Raw genomic sequence first — 9,908 nt, forward strand, 5'->3', positions numbered from 1 at the left:
TCACATCAAGCCTAGATCCTCCGTCACTAGAATAGTGCACTAGTGGACATCCACTCACAACTGAGTAGTCTACCGTAAAACCTGCCCATAATTTACCTGCAACTTTCCCATCTAGCTATACCTTTGGCGATCGGTCACACGAGAAACATGCCATACTTGCTGACTTCACGAAGAAGTACCCTGCAAGCCTTGCATATAACTTGCCCTGCTCACAAAACTCCTTGACCAAAACCAACGTAATCAGTCCCAATGTTTGACTTGAGAATCCCTCTCCAAGTCTGGTTCTCCACCTCAGCCACTGCATGAAGCACACCAAGACCCTTCGTGATAAACACACAAAATATATATATGCTTATTCCCTGATGCTATCATCATCTGTTCCTAAATATCTGAATACATGTAGTCAATCATATGCTTTAACCACGTATGTCATATGATACTTGACTCAGATTTAATAGTTGCAACTCCACCTACAACCGTAACACCCTATAGTGCATAAATATTTCCCGCTACTTTTTCCATTTTCATCACTATCAAGTTACCTTCACACACTTTCATTTCTCCACAGTCAAACTCGTAACAATATCCATTACAGTCTAAAGTTCCCACTAAAATACCATTCTTCTTTAGACCTGATTCATGCTTTACATCACATATGGTTCTTACAACACCATTAAACATTTTGATTTTGACATTTTCAATAACAAACATTTTTGCATGAAATATCATTTTCCATCAAAATACAACCAATATAAACTGACCTGTAGATGTCAAACCATTTTCTAGGATAAAAGCATTCGACATCTAAGATCCAAGAATCACTCGTGAGGCACTCCAAACCCGATGAAACACATAGCATATCTCTATCACTACATTCTGAGTCTTCCTCTACTATGCTTGCAGATTTTGACGAATCCTTAGACATATATTGACATTCCCGTTTTCACCAAACTAATGTCAGAGAATTCTCATCCATGACATGATACGACACATCCTTAGCCAAACAAAAACGAATGATTGCTCACAATTCATTTCAAGTCATTGCATCCATGCTATCTAGTTGAAATTTTATATAAAACTTTCACCAAACCTTGTTGCACTAAGAGATCCTTCAATTCAAAGATCATACAACACGCTTTGATACCAATTGCTGTGAAATTGGGTCTCTCACACAATACACAACAAAATAATGATATTTGTTGTAAAAGAATCAATTATACACTTGCATACAATGTAAATGGTGAATACAGAATATATCCACAACCACAAAAATATAAAGAAAGTAAAGATAAGGGCAATGACACCAGGAATTACGTGGGTCGGAAAAGCCTGCATCTATGGGAGGAATCGACAAGAGATTTCACTATGAAAATCAAAGATACACACTCAATGATCTTCTCTCCTTCTCTCACCCCTTTCTTACTCTCTTTTTTGGTCAAAATATGCCCATAAAAACATATATAACAAGCCTTCTGAGGCTTCCCTCCAAATCCCCAATCGTCACAATGTTTACATTCAAAATTCAAATATTTTCTGACAGCCCAGAAGCACTCGTCAACGAGAACAGGGTACTCATTGACGACATAGAGAAGATCACTCATCGACTAGTCTATCAACTCGTCAGTGAGTGTTTGCTGCTGCCATGCACCAAGAACACATCCATATGTTTTTCTCCCTTTTTTATTAATCCCCGAAGTATAAGAGCCACCCCATAAACAACAAGACATTAAACCATAGATGGTATATCTGAAACTATTAATGGTTTTGCTCGGTTACCCAACACTGGTTTCTAATTTTGAATTGGAAAGTTGTATAGGTTGGGTTTCAGGGGGAAGCTCTGGGAGGGTTATATATACATGTTGTATGTTGTAACTCTATGTCTTTGTACACTAGATAGTGAAAAATTTACAGCTGTTTGCTCCCGTGGATGTAGGCTTCATCGAACCATATAATTCTTCGTGTCATTGTTTTATTGCTTTCATATAATCTATGTGATTACATTTTCTATATATTTCACTGTTGGTTGTTGCATTGTGTGATTCGATTTTCCGCTGCGCATTAATTTGCACAATAAATTGGTATTTGAGCATTTGGTTACAATGGCTTTTTGGAATTTCTTCTACAAAGTTTGATGTCGATGGAACGGGTAATTTTGGACTATGGCAAAGATGGGTTAAGGATCTATTAGTGTCGTAGGCTATGGTGAAGGCATAATACGGAAGTCAATTGAAGGGCATGGATGAAACAAGTTGGAAGGAGACTGCAGTAGAGGCTATGGCAACTATTAGGCTTTTGATTAGCGATGACATGTTGTATCACGTCATGGATGAGGAATCTTTTGCAGCTATTTGGAAGAAATTGGAAAGCTGGTATATGTCTAAGTCTTTAATAAACAAGTTGTATCTTAAGTAGAAGTTGTATTGGCTTAAGATGGCGGAGGGTTTAGATTTGAACCAACACATCAATGTATTCAATCAGATTTTAGGTGATTTGATGCGGTTTGATGTAAAGTTCAAGGAAGAATACAAGGCATTGATGCTATTGAATTCCTTACCCGTGTTTCATACGTATGAAAATTTGGTTACTACTCTAACATGGGGAAAAGAAACCCTGAATTTAGAAGAGGTAACAAGCGCTCAGAATGACTTGTGGTAAATGGTAACCAGAAGCATGGGAAAAGGCAGAAAATCAAGAGGGTTCTTCAAAATTGGAAAATTTAATGGAAGAATGAGACAGAGAGCAATGATGGTGATATGCTTTCTATTTCATCGTGTTCAAATCGCCTCACAGTTGGATCCTAGATTCAGCGTGCTCTTATCACATGACACCAAACAAAGATTGGTCCAGCACCTACATGTCAGTTAATTCTGGTTCTGTTCTAATGGGAAATGATGCTTTATGCCAAATTATTAGAAGAGGAAACATAAAAATTAAAATATTTGATGGTATTGTGAGAACATTATGTAATGTAAGGCACATACTGGATCTACGGAAGAATTTAATTTCATTGGGCACTTTAGATTGTAACAAGTTTAGTTATAAGTCTAAAAGTGAGGTAATGAAGGTGTGTAAAAGCATTCTAATGGCGATGAAGGGGTAGAAGTTAGTGGGAAACATCTATGCACTGCTGGATACTATAGTTGTAGGTGGAGCTGTAGCTACAAATTCTGAGTTAGATGATACTGTTTTGTGGCTTATACAGTTAGGGCATATGGGTGAGCGTGGGATGGAGGAACTTCATAAAAGGAATCTTTTAAAGGGTGTCAAAATATGTGGGCTATATTTATGCAAGTATTGTATTCTTGGAAAATAGAACAGAGTGCAGTTCAAAACAGCCACTCACTTGGCCCATGCACACGACTCTCCACTCTTCACACAACCCATGCCCAATTTGAATGCATGGCTTCTTCATGGACGGCTAGGCTTCTTCACTAACGCACGGCTCGAGTCCCAGCTCCTCATGCATGGCTCCCAAAAGCCTCCAAAGCACCATTTCATGCACGGGCCTCCACAGTGCATGGCCCAAGTCTCCCTTTATATTTAACCCATAGCTCCAGCACACGGCCTACAGCTTTATGGTTTCCATATTAAACTTCATGCATGGCCCATACAAGTACAATTAATGCTCATGACCCAGCTCACTCGGTTCACTGCTTCTTGCATGGCACAGTCTTGTCACATGCGCACGGCCACATCATTAAATGCATGGCCTTTCCAAATTTCTGAAAATTATCATGTGATAATTAAACATGAATATTCTTAAATATACAGAAAAAATAGGATAATTATCTCAAAATTATCAAATGGGCTTAATGATTAAAATACTGGACATAATTTAAGTATTTCATTAAAATTGTAACACTTAATTAATGCATTTAAATACTTAATTACACAACTTTGACGCGTAATCACACCCCCAACTAACGTTTTGCTAGTTTCTAGAAAATAATGTGAATGCAATTAGACCAGGGGAGTAGCAAACATAATTCCAATACTTTTGAAAATCATATGCCATGAAATATGCTTAATGAATTTAGGAACACAAGAAACAGATTAATCCAAGTTAAGCATCAACTAAGAGACTTATATACCATTTAGTAAACTAACCAAGGAATTGGATTGTAACAAAGCTCACATGCATGAGAATAAGGCTAGAATTCCAAGATTGACTACCAATAGACATTAACAGTTTCAATCACAACAATTAATCTGAGATAACTACACGGTCTTACTCTAGTTGAAAACCATTGTTGATAGTTATGGTGCAACCCAAGAGTGGGGGTGAACTGGGTATTTAAAAATTTGTCACCTAGGTCTACTGATTTTAACAACAATGTAATTTAGCCTAGGGTTAGTCTATGCAATCATCAAACACACATACACGTGCAGTAAATGTAAATTACGGAAATATAAAGAACACGCACAATATGTTATCGGGGTTCGACCAACTGTGCCTACGTCCCTGCCTTGGCCACACCAGCACAAGGATTACCACTAAAATGCTTTCTTAAACAGGTGAAGCGACCTATACAACCAGGTCAATTCAAGGGGCTGACCTCAACCGACACGCCTTAACAGGATGGCGCACCTAGCTTTCCTAACCGGGTCTAAGGCAATCCTGGACTATTCCACAGGGCTAGTCTCCCTCTTCAGAATCGTGCCTGGAATACAACCAATGTGTATAAATTGTTTGTACACGTAAATGCTCTTCAACAAAAGAAGATATGTGCACCAATATAGCTTAGTCAATAATGCAAGCACAAATGATATGTAAATATGCTTAGTGCTCTAATGTGTGCTAAACACTCAATCACGTATATATTTTTAGTCCAGATCTAGAGTGTATATCTAAGCAAGATTTGAAACACACTATTTGAATATCACAAAATCAGATAAGGGTTTCAAATATGTTAAGCAAGATAAATCAAACAAACTCAATAGGATCTTTCAATGTATAAAGCACAATGGAGTTGTTTGAAAGACTAGCTTTTTGAGAAAAGATTTTGCACACAAAATCTAGGTTTAGGTAACTTGCAACAATAATGCAAGAACCAAAAACCCTCAAAGTCTTTCCACATTAGATTTATCAAATGAAATCAGTGGAAGAACTTTAGGCTATACTCTCAAGTAAAATCAATTAATCAATATATCAAGAGAGAGTATTAGCTAGAGAAGTTTAAGCACAATAGCCTTATAGAGATACTCACAATGCTTAGAGAAAGAGAATGAGGATTATGTGAGTTTTTGCAATAATAAAGGGTTTTTAGGGTTTTGAGAATTGAGAGAATTCTTGCCCTAATCAAGTTTTCTAATCCTTGCTAATTAAGACAAATGAACTGGTATATATAGGCAAGGAGGATTTTTTGACCGTTGGGGACACAATGGGTATAATTAAAATTGTTTAAAACATCATTAAGAAAATTAACTCAGTTTACCCTATTTAAAAATCAGTAAAAATTATTTTAACCCGCAAGGTTCAAGTGCTCGGCCTGAGGTTCGGGTGCCCGAAGCTGAGTTCGATTAACTAAACCAGGCATTTCGATCACCCGAGCCTCTATTTGAACTTAAACAGACGTTCGCTCGAGTAGTTGAAAAGTGCTCTGAGGAGCACTCGGGTGGCCGAGGAAGATACGTTCAAAAGAGGTTCGATCGCCCGAAGTTAAGTCAACATGTTGACTTGTTCGGTCGCCCGAGCCACTTTACACGGCATAGGTTCGGTCGCCTGAACCCTCTCAACCTTTCAAATTTTCAGTCCAATTTTAGCCAATTGTAATTCCCCTGATAGGAAGATGATAATGGAGACTTATTAGTGCATTTGTTTAGAGACCTAAGGTCTGTGTAGGTACCTAAAGTCCAACTATGGTCGTTTTGAGCATACTTACCTACCATGCATGATGCAAATTATTACAAGTCATACACGCACACAGTTCATAATAAATTACATCCCAGAATGAGAAGATAATCAAGTGAATATAAAATACAACACATATATCTTCATTCTTCGGCACAAACACCTCACGCCGTCATGATATGTCTTTCAGTCCTAAAGCGTGCACAAGGTGAACCTGCATGCACTTCTTAGTACAATCATCTGTAACAAGAGTATTTGTCATAATCAAAACTGAGTGTGACCAATGAGGTCAACAATTGTATTGACGACTTTCACATTATTACACTTTAAAAGGCACCCACTTTCTTATTTAGTTAGAACCCTAGTAGTAGGTAGTCGTTTCCAGTGCATGAATGTACAATGGTGGCTTTCACGCTGCTACACTTTAGAAGGCATCAGCTTTTTTATTTAGTTAGGACCTCGGTAGTAGGTAGCCCTTTCCAATATACAATTATTTCCCTCTTTTATTCCTTTTCTGTTCTTTTCTCTATTTTTCTTCTTTTCTTTTTACACTTGTTCCCTATATTGTTTCTTATTTTCATCTGCTTCAAGCTTTTTCTTTTTCTTTTTTATTTCTTTTCTTTTCTTTTCTTTTTTTTAGCCATTAGGATATGGTTCATTAAAGTCCCAAACAACTGAAGTATACATCAACCAAAAACAATCTAAGGCAGTCTTTCTAAGTCTTCCAACCTGTGTAGTGTGTGTTTAGCAAAACTTTCAACATCCTTCCCTTGGTTGAAACTAAGTGAAATGGATAAATTTCTATTTTGATTTAAACTTTGATTTGCACTACATTCTACATATTCCGTGTCCTCAAAAGAAATTTTTTTTTTTTTTGGCATGTAACATTCACAAATAAGGAATTCAGCATGCTTAGAGCTCAATACCAGTATTTCCTAAAGGTGGACCAAACTGATATGCAAACATCACATGCAAATATCACATTAAAACTCTATCACATGACAGCACATAATTGCACATGAAAATTCTATCCCCCCAACTAAAATTGACTATTGTTTTCAATGATTGAAAAGAGAATCAAAAGATTGATACTGAGGGAAGTAGAAGCGTACCTAGGTAGAGAAGTAAGGGAAAATAAAAACTAAAACTAAAGGAAAATGTACCTAAAATAAACTAAAAATAAAACAAAATGAAAATAAAGGAAAGAAAAACATCATAGCATATCTAGAGGAGGCTCGGGAGGAATTTCATCTAGTCATTCCATTGTAGAGACAGTTGTTTGTGAGAGACAACTCGAATACCAAGGGATGATTTTTACATGCTTTCATTTACACCTTTCCTTTATTAGCTTTCAGTTATGGTTTAGATTGTGATGATGTTTAGTGACAAGATTAGCACCTCTATTGCTTCAGTCAGGTACACGTATTAGGCTACAGTCTCCCATATAGGTTCTCGTGATCGTTGTGATAGAGTATAATCCAGTTCCCAACCGTGCTTCGGACGACTAGTGCACCCTTGCTACTCTATGCCATTGAATGACTCCTTGGATTGTTTAGCCAGGTTCCGGTTAGTTTAGTACGGCAAACTCACTGAACTTAGATTACGTAGAACAACATCCTAGACTATACTCATATCTAAACATTACTTTGTAGGAGTTAGGAGTATGGTACTTTACATTTCACATGCTTTCCATTAGTTGTTAGAAACACCACAAAACTCCCACCTTTACACTTCTTTTTATATAAAGTTTTAATAAATTAATATGGAAAAAGGTTGATAATTGCACTCTAATCCCCGTGGATTGATACCCGACTTACCCACTTTCTGCTGAACTTGGGATAGTTAGGTTATATATATATATATATATTTGGTAGTTAAGGACCCAAGCCTTGGTGAGCCTACCAAATTTTGGCCCCGTTTGCCAGGGATTAAGTCACGGTTATCAGCCAATTTCTATTTTAGCATGTTATAGCTTTGTTTTTCTCTTTGCTCTCATTTTCTTTTATCTTTATTAATTTTTGTTTTCTTTGTTTTGATACTCTGAAGTATTGATTCTGTGTGCTTCAAGTGTGTATGCTAGGTTTGCCCCCTCTGGATCCCGACTTAGTTCTGATAGACCCCACGATTGAGAGATCCCATAGGTCTCTTAGGAAACCCACTTCGAATCATGAGTTTGCAAAGTCATCTAAACTTAAAGTAATGGTCAAACGTCCACCGATTCCCATTGTTCAAATATAGGAACCCCAAGCTCCCTGCCAAACTATGGTAGTGGAGCAACCACTTAGGCCTCTTAGGGACTACTTTGTACCTAGTGCATACACCTTGTCATGTTGCATCCGATATCCGGATGTCAAGGCGGCTTAATTTGAGATCAAAACTTCTTTCATCTCGATGCTTCCCACTTTTTATGGGAATTCAATTGAAAATCCATATAAGCATCTAGATGAGTTCCTCAAGATTTGTTCCACCATTCGCATCCATAATTTTAGTGATGATGCTCTCCACCTTAGGCTTTTCTCTTTTTCTCTAAAGGATGAGGCCAAATATTAACTGACATCCTTAGAGCCAAACTAAGTGACCAATTGGACTGCCATGCAACACGAGTTCTTGAAAAAGTACTTCCCAATCAGGAAGACTAACCAGCTTAGGAAAGTCATCACTAGTTTCTCACAGATGGATGGAGAACCATTTTTCGAGACTTGGGAGCGCTTTAAGGACTTGTTACGTCAATGCTCACACCATCAGGTCCCTAAGTGGCAATTGGTTCTGACCTTCTATGAAGGGTTAGCTAAATGTGATAGGTCAATGGTAGATGCATCATATAGAGGTACTCTCCTCTCCAAACATGAGAATGAGGCTTGGGTTCTCTTCGAGAACCTCGCCGATAATTCTCAGCAGCATAATGTTGCTGCTCATAGACCCTCTGAATCATCCACTTCCAAATCTAAAGGAGTTTATGAGTTGGCCATAGGCCATGACCTAGCACCCACCTTGCACACTATAGTTCAAAAGTTAGATCGAGTCATGTCCTTAGGACAGCAACCGCAACCTGTGGCATGTGCAAAGGTGTGTGCCATCTGCTCAAACCCTTCACATACATGGTATAATTTCCTATATGTGTCTTCTCAGCCTGAGCTTGTGCAGGAAGAAGCTAATTCTATCCATAATTAGTACGATAGGCCATCAAATGACCCCTACTCCAATACGTACAATTCTGGGTGATGACAACATCCCAACTTCTCCTGGAGGGCACAAGTTTCGGGTTTTCAAGGCCAAAGAACTCAAATATCACCCAATACTCCACCTCCTCGCCCGTATCAAAACTTTCAAAATCCTCTCGTTACTATCTTGAAACCATCATCTTTTCAGTGACCATCTCCTCCTCAACCCATGTATGATCCCTTCCAAGAGACAGTGTAGAAAACCCTCAAGTGCATAGAGGCTAATTTCCATGTAAACTAGAAACTAGTCCACTCTCATTCCAAATCTATTGCCAAGTTAGAAGCCACTATGAGGCAATTAGTTATTTCTTTGAGCAGGAGAGATGAGGGTAAGTTGCTGAACTAGCCTCTACAGAACCCTAATGGTTAGTATGGGGTAGAATATGCACCGGACACTGGACCTGCATCACATCATAAGCAGACCCAGGCAGTGACCACTTTTCAGAGTAGTAGGATGGTACCCAATAGAGCCGAGGAGAAGTTGAGCATGGGTAAGGGTAAGGAGAAAATGAGGGTAGAACCCAATGTTGAACCTTGTATCACCTCCCCCTCTAGATTGGTGAGCAACCCCAAGATTCTTGCTCCCATTGCTGAAGGAATACTACCCAATTATGTTTCTCCAGTTCCATACCTTGCAGCCATTCAAGCACTTTTTAAATCTAAGAAGAAAACCAATACTGAATCCATTATGGACATAGTAAGGCAAGTAAAGATCAACCTTCCTCTCTTAAATATCATCAAGCAGGTGCCTGCTTATGCTAAGTTCCTCAAAGGCTTGTGCACCCAAAAGCACAAATCTAAGGTGCACTTGAACAAAAGAGTCAAATTGACAGAGA

General features: G+C 38.3%; 1 non-coding gene across 1 annotated transcript; it reads right to left on the reverse strand.

The window, feature by feature from the left end:
• Positions 1 to 8,492: 8,492 nt before the first annotated feature.
• On the reverse strand, positions 8,493 to 8,598 carry LOC131147295 (small nucleolar RNA R71). The gene has a single exon (XR_009134685.1). It is a non-coding gene; the product is annotated as a small nucleolar RNA R71 (small nucleolar RNA).
• Positions 8,599 to 9,908: the final 1,310 nt, after the last annotated feature.

The sequence above is a fragment of the Malania oleifera genome, chromosome 1, assembly GCF_029873635.1.
Source record: "Malania oleifera isolate guangnan ecotype guangnan chromosome 1, ASM2987363v1, whole genome shotgun sequence".
Lineage (NCBI taxonomy): Eukaryota > Viridiplantae > Streptophyta > Magnoliopsida > Santalales > Ximeniaceae > Malania > Malania oleifera.